This window comes from Sciurus vulgaris (assembly GCF_902686455.1).
Source record: "Sciurus vulgaris genome assembly, chromosome: 4".
In the NCBI taxonomy this organism is placed as follows: domain Eukaryota; kingdom Metazoa; phylum Chordata; class Mammalia; order Rodentia; family Sciuridae; genus Sciurus; species Sciurus vulgaris.
In genome coordinates, this window is record NC_136464.1 from 184333878 (window position 1) to 184346090 (window position 12213).

Genomic DNA, 12213 nt, shown 5'->3' on the forward strand with positions numbered 1-12213 from the left:
AAATTATATTTTAATTCGTTAACTTAAAATTTGTTAAAGTTTTCTCCTCTATCTTCAGCTCGTTGTCAGATGTCTTTTTAAAATGTAAAAAGTAGCCGGGCATGCACATCTGTAATCCCAGGGACTGAATCCCAGGAGGCTGAAACAGGAGGACCACAAGTTGGAGGCCAGCCTCCTCAGCAATTTAGTGAGACCCTGTTTCAAAACAAGAATAAATAACAGCTGAGATGTAGCTCAGAGGTAGAGCATACCTGGGTTAAATCCCAGTACCACAAAAAAAAAAAAAAAAAAAAAAAAAGTCAAAAGTTTATTGGGCATTTGTTTTATTTAAAATCACTGCCAGATTTTTTTCTACTTCTTACTGACATACAGGTATTAAAATATACTTGTGTTTATTCCTTTGTTATATATTAGTTTGTCATTTATATTTTAATTTGGTTTATGTTATCTCTAGAAATAAGCTTCACTTATCAAATTTTAAAAAATCTGACACTTTTCATAAATTTCCAACAATATAAATTTTTCTCTAACGAAAAGACTAGTTCATAACACTCAATCACTTTTAATGACAAAAATGATAATTTCACACAGGCTTACCTACTATGTATGAATGAGCAAAAATTGCAAATATTCTCTTGAAGTTAATGAATAATAAGCATTATAGTTGCATCTCACGAGTTTATGTAAAGATATTTTCCTCCATTCATCCGGATGAAGGTGCGGTGATATGCCCTGTGTCAGCGTGCCCACGACATTCCTGCAAGAGGAGCTGAAGCCACGCAGGAGTTGTGTATGGGAACTGGCAGGCGTCCTCCCGGGCCGAGGCGGAGATGGCGATGATAGCAGTGTTGTAATAGAGTTCTGTGAGCGGGTTCACTTGGGACACAGTGTTCTGTTCTTGTCAGTTCCTGTTAATCTAAATGTGACTTTTGCAATGAGGAAGAGAGGCAGCGATCTAAGAAAGCCACTTGTGAGGGGAAAAAATGCTAAGAGGTAAACACGTGGGGCCCGCAAATGTGGAAGACTCTCACTTCTTGAAGTGCTCGTCCACCCTCGGGAGGGACCCTGGGACTCTGTGTGTGCGTGTGTCTGTGTATGAGCACACACACGTGTGAGCATGAATGTGTTCCCACATTCATAGAAGATGAACCAGAAAGTGCCCACGGATTCCAACGGAACTGGCTTGAATTCAGACACACTGGAATTACATCAAAGGCACCCCAGAGGTTTTGGAGAGGAACTGAGCCAAAACCTCTGCGTCCAGTTAGGGCAGAATTGACTCTGTAATTGGGTCTGGCAGGGCGATCCCGCGAGCTGGGACCCTGACGGACGGTGCTGGTGAGTCAGCCAGGCTGCAGTTGCTCTCAGGGAGAGACGAGCTCAAACCCAGGATGCCTTCACTTCCCCTTCGCTCCTCCCCTTCCTCAGGAATTCAGAAATAACAGCGCAGTCGAGGGACAAGCAAGTGATTTCTCAATGCCTTTTCCCAGGGCAGCCATGGCAAGCATGTGGAAAGCAGGGGAGGAAGCCAGTCCCAGAGTGGCCACACAGGAGCAGAACCAGGCTCTGAGGCACCAAACTCTCCCTCCGCACGGCCTCCTGGGGAGCCTCTCTCAGGGCCACTCTCTGGAGTCCTTCCTGGCTGCTGCTGGTGGTGCCTTAGAGGAGTTCTCTCTGGAGGGTCAGGGGAGTGTAGGACTGGCTGGGAGTGGTCCCAGGCCCCGCGTGGATGCCGGCGAGTCAGCGCCCCCAGGCAGGTAGTGCAGAACTGCGGGCTGTTGGTGGAGCTCTGATGTTCAGTGTCTCAGGCTTAAATCTTGACTCCCGACCAAAGATTCTGACCTTGTGGGGCTTGGTGAGATAAATACAGCCACTTTTGAAAGGAAAAGCTAACAAACTGAAAGACAATGCTGAGGGCCAGGCCTGGCTCCCACCCGCACCTCTCTGCAGGAATCAGTGGCCCCAAGGCTGCATCAGCCGAGGAAGCACCAACTAGACACAGGAGGAGGAGCAAAGTTCAGAAAGCAAGGAAGAGAGGCAACAGAGAAGGCCGGAAAGGCAGAGCTCCTCTGGACGTCTCCAAACTCCCTGAAAGGAGAATGCACACGCTAGCTGCCTCCCACATCTTCAAGATTTCTCTTCTGCAATTTTTTTTTTAACTGTGGAGGTTAAAGTATGTCTGGGGAGATTCTGCTAACCCAGACGACAGGAGCCTGGCCTGGTGGCGATGTTTAAAATGCAAACCTTGCTTTGCTGGTGGGTCCCGCCCCGTGTGTACCCTACAACTAGGAGGGACCTGCAGCTGCTCCACGTGCTCCCTGCAGGGCCAGCTGCCTCCTACCTGGCAACGCCCTGCCCTGGATCCTGCGTGTTTCCTGCCTCCACCTCCATCCTTCCCACTCTCCATCTTAAGGCACTCAGGAGAATGTGGCTGCCCATTCCTGCAGAGTCCCCAGCCAACAGTTGGCGGAGCCTCAGACCATGGTCTGTGCTCCAGGCCGACAGGTCAGGATCCAGAGACTGGGCTTCCGTGGGTCCCTCCTTGGAGACTGCAACGCACAGCTGTAAGTGATATTCTAAAAGACTCACATCATTTAAAAGCAGTGTTGAAGGTGATCTTATTTAATTTGAGGGAAGGAGTCTCAGGAGAGTCAGAGGGAAGCAGGTAGGACCTGGTGCTTCTTGTTCATTCTCTCTGACCTTAAACAGTATATCCAAGGACTAAAGTTCTTCTTTTTCTATTTATGTGCATCCAAGTTGACAGTGTGGCTGTGCCGTACACATAATGGTACATGTTTGCTTCCTGGGATAAACTGGGTTCGTCTTTATGGGTGGGCTCCTGTAAGCTGCGAAGCTGGAAATCCTAAAAGCAAAGCTTAGCAGAGCACACACAGCAGTGCCCTCGTGGAACAGCATATGGGTCTCTGGGAGCAGAGCTGGCTTCAGCTGGGGTTCGAGAATATCGTTTTAAAATGAAAGTGTGTGTGTGTGTGTGTGTGTGTGTGTGTGTGTGTGTGTGTGTGTGTGACAGAGAGAGAGAAAGAGAGAGAGAGAGAGAGAATCAGCCTCAAACCCGTCTTCTCACTAACTCACACCAGCTCAGTTCTAATTTCAGTAGTCTTGTAAACAGAAGGGAAAAACATTACCTGTGGGTCAGGTGTTTGTCCCTGGTGAATGTTAGCGCAGATAAACATAACCACTTTTGCAACTGGCTCATGTAATTTCTCATAACTGCTTCAAATAATGACAGTGATGGCTCAGAAATAAATACTTTCCTTGGGAGCTCAATCTATGAAGCGTACGCAGTGTTTCGCCTGTTTACCAAGGGCATCTTAAAAAGTGTAAAGTTTCGAGAAAGTGGAGGGGAATCCAAAAAACATGCATAGCTCTTACCTTCCCAAGTGATCAGTCAGTGTTAGGCATTGAATAGCAACTCTGCTAAGCTCACAGTGAGCACTCTGAACCTATGTCTACCAGTCATGAGCGCCGTCCACACAGCACATCTTTGGAGCAGAGGAACCTTACTACCCAAAATTAACACAATTCAGTTAAGTAACCAAGTTATTTGATACAAATATAGGAGATATATGCAAATGGTACATGCATTCCATGGTTTTTACAAACCATAACTTGTAGTTTGTTGTTGTCTGGGGCCTCCAACCATGTGCAGACTTTAATAAAAATAAACTTATAATGTTATATATAAATGTATACATATACACATACAATGTGTAATCTCAACTCTGAAGATAAGGATTTGCCAAAGATTTAAAGGAGGGAATCTTATCAAGTAGGAGAAACTATCAAATCCTACTATGAACTCTTCTTCTGAAAGTAACTAATTTTTAGACATAACCAATGACTTTCAAGTATTTTCTCTTTTAAGAGACATGCACATATTCTCACAGCTTAGAAAGCATGGGGAAGAACCATCAATTTCTTTTTTTATTTTTCACAATCCCTACTCACAAGGCCCTGACAAGGCCTAGCGATAAGTGAGCCGACCTGGCCTTGCCTCCAGGTGGTAAAAATCTGATAAAATCTAAGTTGAACATCAGACCATCAGACCTGGCTATGGATGCCAGAAAGGGACAATCCAGGCCCAAGTCAGCCTTCCCCAGAGCGTCTGGCTTGCAGAAGAGCCTATCTTGACTCTGTGCTCTAAATCAGAAAAAAATAGCAGGGAAGGTACCTTTTGGAAGCGTCTCAATTTCTTGTTTTGTTTTGTTTTTAAGTTTGTTCCTTGATTGTTTTATTTTTTGTTTCCTTAGTTGGAGAACAGTGCTCCATTCAGAAAACACCCCTTCTTGTTTTCAAACGTGATTCTTACGTGAATGGCTTAATCCTTCCAAGGTGATGTTCCGAGAAGATGCCAGAGCACCACAGCCACTCCAACAGGCCGGAGGGCACTGCATCCAGGAGCTTCTGACGCCAGCGTGCAGGTGTCTGGGGCACTGCACTTGTCTCAGGAAGGTGAGTCTCAACCCTGCCTTTGATGCTAGCTGAGTGTGAAACCTGGGCAGAGGCTCCAAGTCTCAGCTCCTGCTTCATAAAATGATGGCGATGATGGTGTTGACAATGACAATGGTGGTGGTAATGGTGGTGTTGACAATGACGATGGTGGTGGTGATGGTGGTGTTGACAATGACGATGGTGGTGGTGACAATAACGGTGGTGGTGGTGGTGGTGTTGACAATGACGATGGTAGTGATGATGGTGATGATGGTGGTGTTGACAATGACGACAGTGCTGGTGATGGTAGTGGTGACAATGACGGCGGTGACAATAGAGGTGTTCACAATGATGACGATGGTGGTGATGATGGTGATGGCAATGACGGTGGTGACAATGATGGTGCTGACAATAACGGTTAGTAGTGATGATGACAAGACAATGTAATGATGGTGGTGACAAAGATGACAATGTGACGATGGTAGCACAGATGACGATGCCTCGCTAAGAGGATTCCATGGTGATTAAGAGCATGTCAACCAGTACTGCTGTTGTGATCCTGTGCGTTTTCGTAGATGGGTTATTAATGAGTGAACCCCATGGTGGAAAAGCAATGTGTGACATATTTCACACAAAAACCAGGAGGTGAGGTAAGCCAGGCCCTTGGTGGGGTTCTGGTATCACCCACACCTCCCCACTAGGAGCTTGGCGACACAAGCCAGAACAGGAGAATGTTCTGGACTTTCAGTTCTGCAGCTCTTTCTGACCCATTGGTCAGCAATACCAGAGCGCGCCGCAGCCTCCCGTGGCAGCCAGAGGGGCCCTCCCAGGCGACAGCACGCCACCCGGCACGCTGTCCTCTCATTACAGTGGCACTTCATGGTTCTGCTTGGGAGTTCTCGCTCTCGACAGCCCCTTCGCTCTCGACGGGTCAAAGACTGACCCTGAAGGCAGCCAGCGTCAGTCAAAAATACTACAGATATTTACCTGTTTGTGTTTGTCTTTTAACTTTATTCTTGCTTTGAGTTTTTGTTTATTTAAGTTTCCAAGTTTTATTTTGACGTATTGGATCTACAAATATTCTTCCTACAGTTTCTTCACTTGGTTGTCTACTTAGAGATCATCCTCTCCAGTTTAGATAGATTTTAACTCAGATCATTATTTTTTTATTTTTCACATTTGAGTCTCCCATACATCTGAATATTTTAACTTTAGTTTGAAGTAAAAATCTATTTTGTTTTTGCTGTTGCTTTGTTTTGATTTTACAACATTATACGATGTCTGGGCACTATGTATTAAACTAAAATCTCTCTTTTTTTTTTTTTTTTTTTTTCATTTGACTTCAAAATGCCAACTTGGTCATATAAATCCTTCACCTACAGGCAGCCCACTCTGATGGCACCCCCTCCAGTGGTCGCCAATTTCTACAAGTAGAGATCTTGAGAAGAAAAGAGCTGCCTGCTGCCCGCATCAGTCTGCCAGGAGCCCCTTTCCTGCTGGACCTGCTCTCCAGCTGCTCCACATTGCAGCCAACAGCTCAGGATGCCTTCTGTTGGCTCACTGGCATTTCCTGACCCATGATCCTAACTGCACATTTTAAGCAGGTGACTTCATGTGAAAGGGTGTAGCAAATCCCAAATCTAGCTGAGAGCAAGTGCTGAGTGTGCAGCCTGCAGATACACCTTGCTCCTGAAAGTCACTGGGAAACTTTGCTATCATCAGCCCTGGGCCCTGGCCAGCTGGTGGAGGGCCCAACACTGTGGCCTCACCAGCCCAGGTGGATTTCCTAAACATACAGACTGAGACACCTGGATCCCATCATCCACTGACTTACGCCTGGACAGGGGACAGTGGTGAGTGTGGAATCTTGAGGAACAGCTCAAAGCTGGAGGATGCCCAGGCAGCCAGAGGAGCCCCTGCCCTCAGATCTCCAAACCCAGGACCCCTGAACACGAGATTCACAAAGGTGATCGACCATGATCCACTGAAGGAAATGGGATTGAAACACAGGTGAACGAGCAGCGTGTGGACGGAGAGCAGTGCAGGCAGGGTGTGGGTGGCCCCAGCACATGCCCATCAGTCACCACAGAGGAAGGAGTGGAGAAGCCACAGACCCACCCCATCAGGTCACGCGGGGCCTAGCATCAGCCTGGGCAGGTCACAACCTGCCCCTGAGGCACACGGGGGTCATGGGTTCACCCTGGGCTCTCCTGCTAGAGATGCTTGAGCTGAACCAGCCAAGGGGAAGCATCAGCCAGACCCAGACCGAGGGAAAGTCCACCATGTAAGTGACCTGACATCCTCAGCGTCGGCCGGAGGACATTTCCAGGCGGGCAGATTGGTGCAAAGTGGCAGCCAAATGCAGCCCAGGACTCTGGAGGGGGCCCTTTTGTTTTGCAGCAGCGTGATCACGTGTGTGGAAGAGACACACTAAAGCATTCACGGCTGGTGGGCAAGGGGGAGGCTATCCTCAGAGGATCCAGGAACTTACTTTTCTGTACGTAGTTTACACTTGTTAAAAAACGACTCAGCGTCCTAAGTAGGTTCCTTCTTGCCGAAGAGGATGAGAACTCCTGGACTCCCGGTGGCCTCTGCACCCGCTGGACCCGCTTCTCGTGCTCCACGGCTTTGGCCTGGAGTGTTCCAGAACACATGAGCCCAGCTGCGATAAGCCAGGCAGCCCTACAAGGCCAGTGCATTGCCAGGTGACGAAAAGCCCTGTGCTTTGCCAGCATCCTAAATAAAGGACAGTGAGACCAACAGATGATCTCCACCAGCTGCCAGCCCAGGGGGACTGGAGGGGGCACGCTGGCTCCACCAGAGAGGATCAAGAGACTTCTGTCCACCGCCAGCCAAGGAGGAGAGGTCAGAAACTCTTAGGACCAGGGACCACGGCAGTGCTCAAAATAGCCACAGCTACCGCATCTGGTGTGCGCTCAGTCCTCCAAGCACCCCATCCTGTGCAGTTCTTACAACACCCTGAAGCATGAGTTCCATCAGCAGCCCACGTGGGGCGGGGGGAACTTACAGCCCAGGAAGCTCACGTAACTTGACCAAGGTCACTCGCTGCCTGAGATCATGGCGATGTAATCACTCACAGAGGAGGAGCCTGAGACAAGGAAACGTCCCTCGGCTGGCCTGCAGTGCCAGCCTGCAGTGACGCGGCTTCGAGGGACCAGTGCGTTCTCCTCGTTCGCAGCTGCTCTCCACACCTGCACTCTCCTGCCACCCAATTCTCTTTTAAAATCATTTTTAATTGACACTTAATAACTGTACATACTTGTGGGGTACGACATGACTTTATGGCACACGACATGTAATGATCAAAACAGGGTTATTAAAATTTCCATGATCCCAAACATTCAACTTTTTTTGCACTGGGATCACGCGATGTCCTTTCTTCTAGCTACTTGGAAACGCATGGTAGCTGAGGGCTGCTGCGGTGGCCGTGACTGCAGGGAGACCTGTCCTGGTGTCCCCTAACTCCCCACCTCTCTGTGCTCATGCCCCTCCCCCCCAGAACCACTGTTCCTGTCTCTGTTCCTGCATATCCTGCCTACTTAGCTTGGTGCTTATCATTGAGGGCTCGCCCTCCCAACACCATGGTGGCTGAACCTCGAAGCCAAAGCGAAGCAAACACGCTCGACGGGCAGCCTGAGGTGTGGGAAGCCTTCCTGCCCACCCTCCAGCGCTTGCTGGCGGTGGCTTCCTGGACAACCTCTTCACCCTTTCTGGAAATGAATGGCATCTCTCCCTTTACCAACCACTCCAGCAGTTTGAACTGACTTCAGCATTGTCCCCTCCGAGCAGGCAAAGGCAGCTTGCACCCCACCTGAACCTCGCCTCCAGCAAGCCCATGGCAATGGGCTCCCCATAGGAACCCTTATTTTGGGGGGCCTTTCCTTCAAATATTGGATAAGGACAGTGTCCAGGGATAACCACAAAGCCATTAGGTCCATCAGGGCCATTTCCATGACTGTGCCTCTGAGCACACGGGAAGCATTGTCATGGATACGGAGGAGGTCCGCAATGACGGTGGCAGACGAGGGGCCACAGGCACAGCCTGTGCAGCTGCACAAGGAATCTGTCTGGTTTTCACTTGGCCGCTGACCTTCTCTGGCCTCTCAGCTGCCCGCAGCCAGGGTTGTCCCCTGTCCTGTAGCTGAGTGGCGGCTGCGATGGGGGCAGGACCCTACAGCCACCCATGCCTCCAGCAGGTCCCTAACTGCAAAGCAGACAGGCAGGGAGCTCCAATGTACCCAAGAGCTGGGAGCTGGGAGGAGCTGCCACACACAGCACCCTCCCATGTGTTCAGAGACACAGGCTCAAAGCAAGTCTTACCCAGGACGTGGAAGGAAGAGGTTCGCACGGAAGGATCTGGATACGTAAGCCAGCAGGTGACTAGCCACGGGGCAGAGCCCAGTCCTTCTCCACTCTCTTTTATTTTGGGGTACGAGGGATTGAACTCAGGGACACTGGACCACTGAGCCATGTCCCCAGCACTATTTTGTATTTTATTTAGAAACAAGGTCTCACTGAGCTGCTTAGCACCTTGCTTTTGCTGAGGTTGGTGGTGATCCTCCTGACTCAGCCTCCCGAGCCACTGGGATTACAGATGAGGGCCACCACACCCAGCGCCTCTACTCTTTAGCCCTGCTTCACCTGGGAGCTTCTGTTCCTTGTTGTCTGGGGCCCCCAACATGGTACTGGACTAGGTGGCTGCCCCTCTCTTCCATGGCAGACAGCTGGAACTGGCTGGCCACCTGGATGAGCACAGATCCTTCCACATTCACTTCTTTTATGTGTCACATTCAGGCTCAAAGTCTTAAAGTAGACAGGCAGAGAAGGGATCTGTAGCCACGAGGTGCCATAAGACACAGGCACCGAGATCCCAGCCCCTTCGGGGGATGAGGTAGGTGACTGTTCGTGAACCAGGAAGAAAGCCTCTTCTTTGACCTCCATGTGGCCACTCCAGTGAGCCTCGTCCTGCATTCCGACCCACTCTAGACCCATGCAGTCCCTCCTGGAATAACAGGATTCAAAGGCACTATTTGAATCAGACAATAAGCCTGTTTGTATTATAGTGATGCTGACAACGAGGCACATTGATGGCCATTTTAATACTTTTTAGAAATCGATTCATGGTGCCAGTGACACACGGCAGGGTTCTCTTGTGCTGTGTTCCTAGTCCCCTCTTTACAGGGTTCTGAAGAGAGGCAGTGGCATCCCCACTCCTGTGGTTGGGGAAAGTATGAATCAGAGACGCAGAAACCCACCTACATCCAGGGGGAAGCAGTCTTTTTCTGACCTGGGAACACTGTTCCACGTCACACAGCAGGTGGGACATCTGGGTGGTCCTCAGAGGTCACAGGTGGTAGAAGCCTTCAGATATTTAATGGCACAGTGTAGCCCAGTCAGCCCCCACAAAACTCCTTGGAAATCCAGGGGCCTGGGTCAAAGCCTGGGGTTCCAATCCAGCCCATCCAGTGGGGTCCCCACCTCTCTGGCTCAAAGCGGGGCAGGGGAATCCCTCCAACCCAGCCGCAATTGCTTGTGTGTTCCGCTCATCTTTGCGCCCTCTCTTGATCAGGGTGATATTTCCATCCTTTTTGTAGAAGGTGCCAAGTCCCTTTGCGTTAGCAGCTTGGCTATAGTGCTAGAAAGACACTCTGAAGTAATACAGGAAGTGGACACTGTCCACCTGATCAGTGTCCACATGACGTCATTCCATGAGGGTGGAGAACAGCAACCTGAGGAACCAGGCGCTCGTCAAAGATTAAGTGCTTCGGGTTTCTTTAAAGCACAAACTCAGTTTTCCAGCTCAGTTACTTGCAGAATGAGCAGTACGATCACAAAGGTTACCCCACTTTGACCAGTAGTCCAGGTCTTCACCCACGCCGTCTCAGCCTGCTTGCAAACTGTCATTGAATCGTGACTCTGTCTCATGCTTTCTCGTCTCTCTTTCCATCTGAACAAGTGTCTGACTTTGAAATGAGAACTATCCTTCATAACTCATGAAAACCTTACTCCTGGGTGAATATTTTTTAGAGTCCTGGAACAGGTTCCTGTTTCCTTCTTAGCAAAGGCCTCAGTGAAGTATTGGCTGCCCATGTGAGTCTCTGCCTGAACCCACAGCGGCCTGTGGCCCTGCCGGCTTGCATCCTACCCTCCAGTGTGGAGTTGAAGTCATCCTGGTAGGCATTGTGCAGAGGGTTGCTTTTTATTTTCTCTGCTTAAGTGCAGGGCAGCCAAAACAAGAACATAATTATATCGTCAGAGTCAATAAGCGCATGCAGCCCCGATCAGATCTTGCTGGGCTCAGCACTGGGGCACAGGAACTGCTGGGGAGCTCTTCCGCCACCAAATCCATTTGGCTCCATTTAGGAACTAAGTACAGGAAGGTAGTCATTGTGCAAGATTAGTTTCCTGTAGGCCATAAATTGGCAGTAGCAGAAAAATACAGGATGAATTTATTAGCATGCAGGGTCAGCTGAAAGGAAGACAGGGCTGGCGACTGGGCTCCTTTTCTTTCATTCAGCCACCTCCCAACCTCAGCCTGAGCCCCAGCCACTGAAAAAAGACCCTTAAACTGCTTAATTACTTCTTAATAGTTTGAAGCAAATTCAGAAGTCTGCGTGTTGCTAAGTGCCTGGAGGTGAGAGCTGCCCGGATATGCTAGGAATGCCTGTTTGGACCCCAGCTGTCGAAACCTGATTAGAGGCCCTGACAATCCCCGGCTTTGTGAGGTTCCTGCCTTATTTGGTTCTGGTTGGCTAGGTATTTACTTTGAAGCTAGATTTTGTACATTTGGGAATAAAGGAGCAGCTTCTAGGGGAGAAAAAGTTCACTGGGTGAAAACAATTGTTTCCAACCGAGGGCACAATAGCGTGATCAATGTCTCTGAGGAGATCCGCTTTAGCAGGATGGGGGGCGCCTAGTATTTAAAATCCAGTGACCCCCTCTGTGAAAACACCTTTGACTATGGGAAACCCACGGATGGGCAGCGCCCCCAGGAAGCCGCGTATGCATTCCAGGGGAGCAAGGAGAGAACCCAGCCCCGGAGCCTATTTACCCTATTAGAAACTTGACTCCCCTTTTCTTCTTTTGATATTTTTCCAAATGGCTTGAAGTCAACTCAGGGAACAGGAGGTGCTGCCGGTAGGAGATGAAGTGTTTGGATCTGGTTTTCTAATGCTCTAGCATGAAAGGCCGTTATTCAGACTTTCATGATACCGAGGTCTCCCTGCTACTGCTTCCCGGAGCCGGGTTGCCCCAGCTCCTCCAGCGGTGCACGCAGAGCAGGCAGGGTGGGGCGAAGGCACAGCGGGCCACAGCGGCCTGCCTGTTCTCAGAAGAGGCCCTGGTTGGAATGTCTCGGCCTGCGTTAGCACACGTCCGAGCGCCATGGAGAAGAGACGCCAGGAAACCTGAGCACAGCTCCGGATGTTGTGCGCGGAGGGTGGACCCGTCCCTGAGCGCCCCTCGCTGCCCCGTGCCTGGGTCTTGAGGACGGCTGCCGGGTCAGAGCAGGCCCAGGACGGGCTCCAGCTCCAGTCCCTGCTCAGACATGGGTGTGAGTGGCCACGTGCGGCTGCTGTTCCTATGGTCCCAGGAAGGCCAGGGCTGCTCTGCTGTGTCCCCCTGTCCAGGCTGCGCTCCTTGATTCCTTACAGGCAGGTCTGCAGCAGACAGGCAGGGGTCCTCCAGGACATGCTCCTCCCCAGCACCCAGGTGGAGGGCACAGAGCGACAGAGGTCAGCG

General features: G+C 50.1%; 1 long non-coding RNA gene across 1 annotated transcript; it reads left to right on the forward strand.

Moving 5' to 3' along the window:
- Positions 1-1739: 1739 nt before the first annotated feature.
- LOC306659316 lies at positions 1740-6760 on the forward strand. The gene is made up of 3 exons (XR_013763269.1): positions 1740-2564; positions 4272-4473; positions 5835-6760. It is a non-coding gene; the product is annotated as an uncharacterized lncRNA (long non-coding RNA).
- Positions 6761-12213: the final 5453 nt, after the last annotated feature.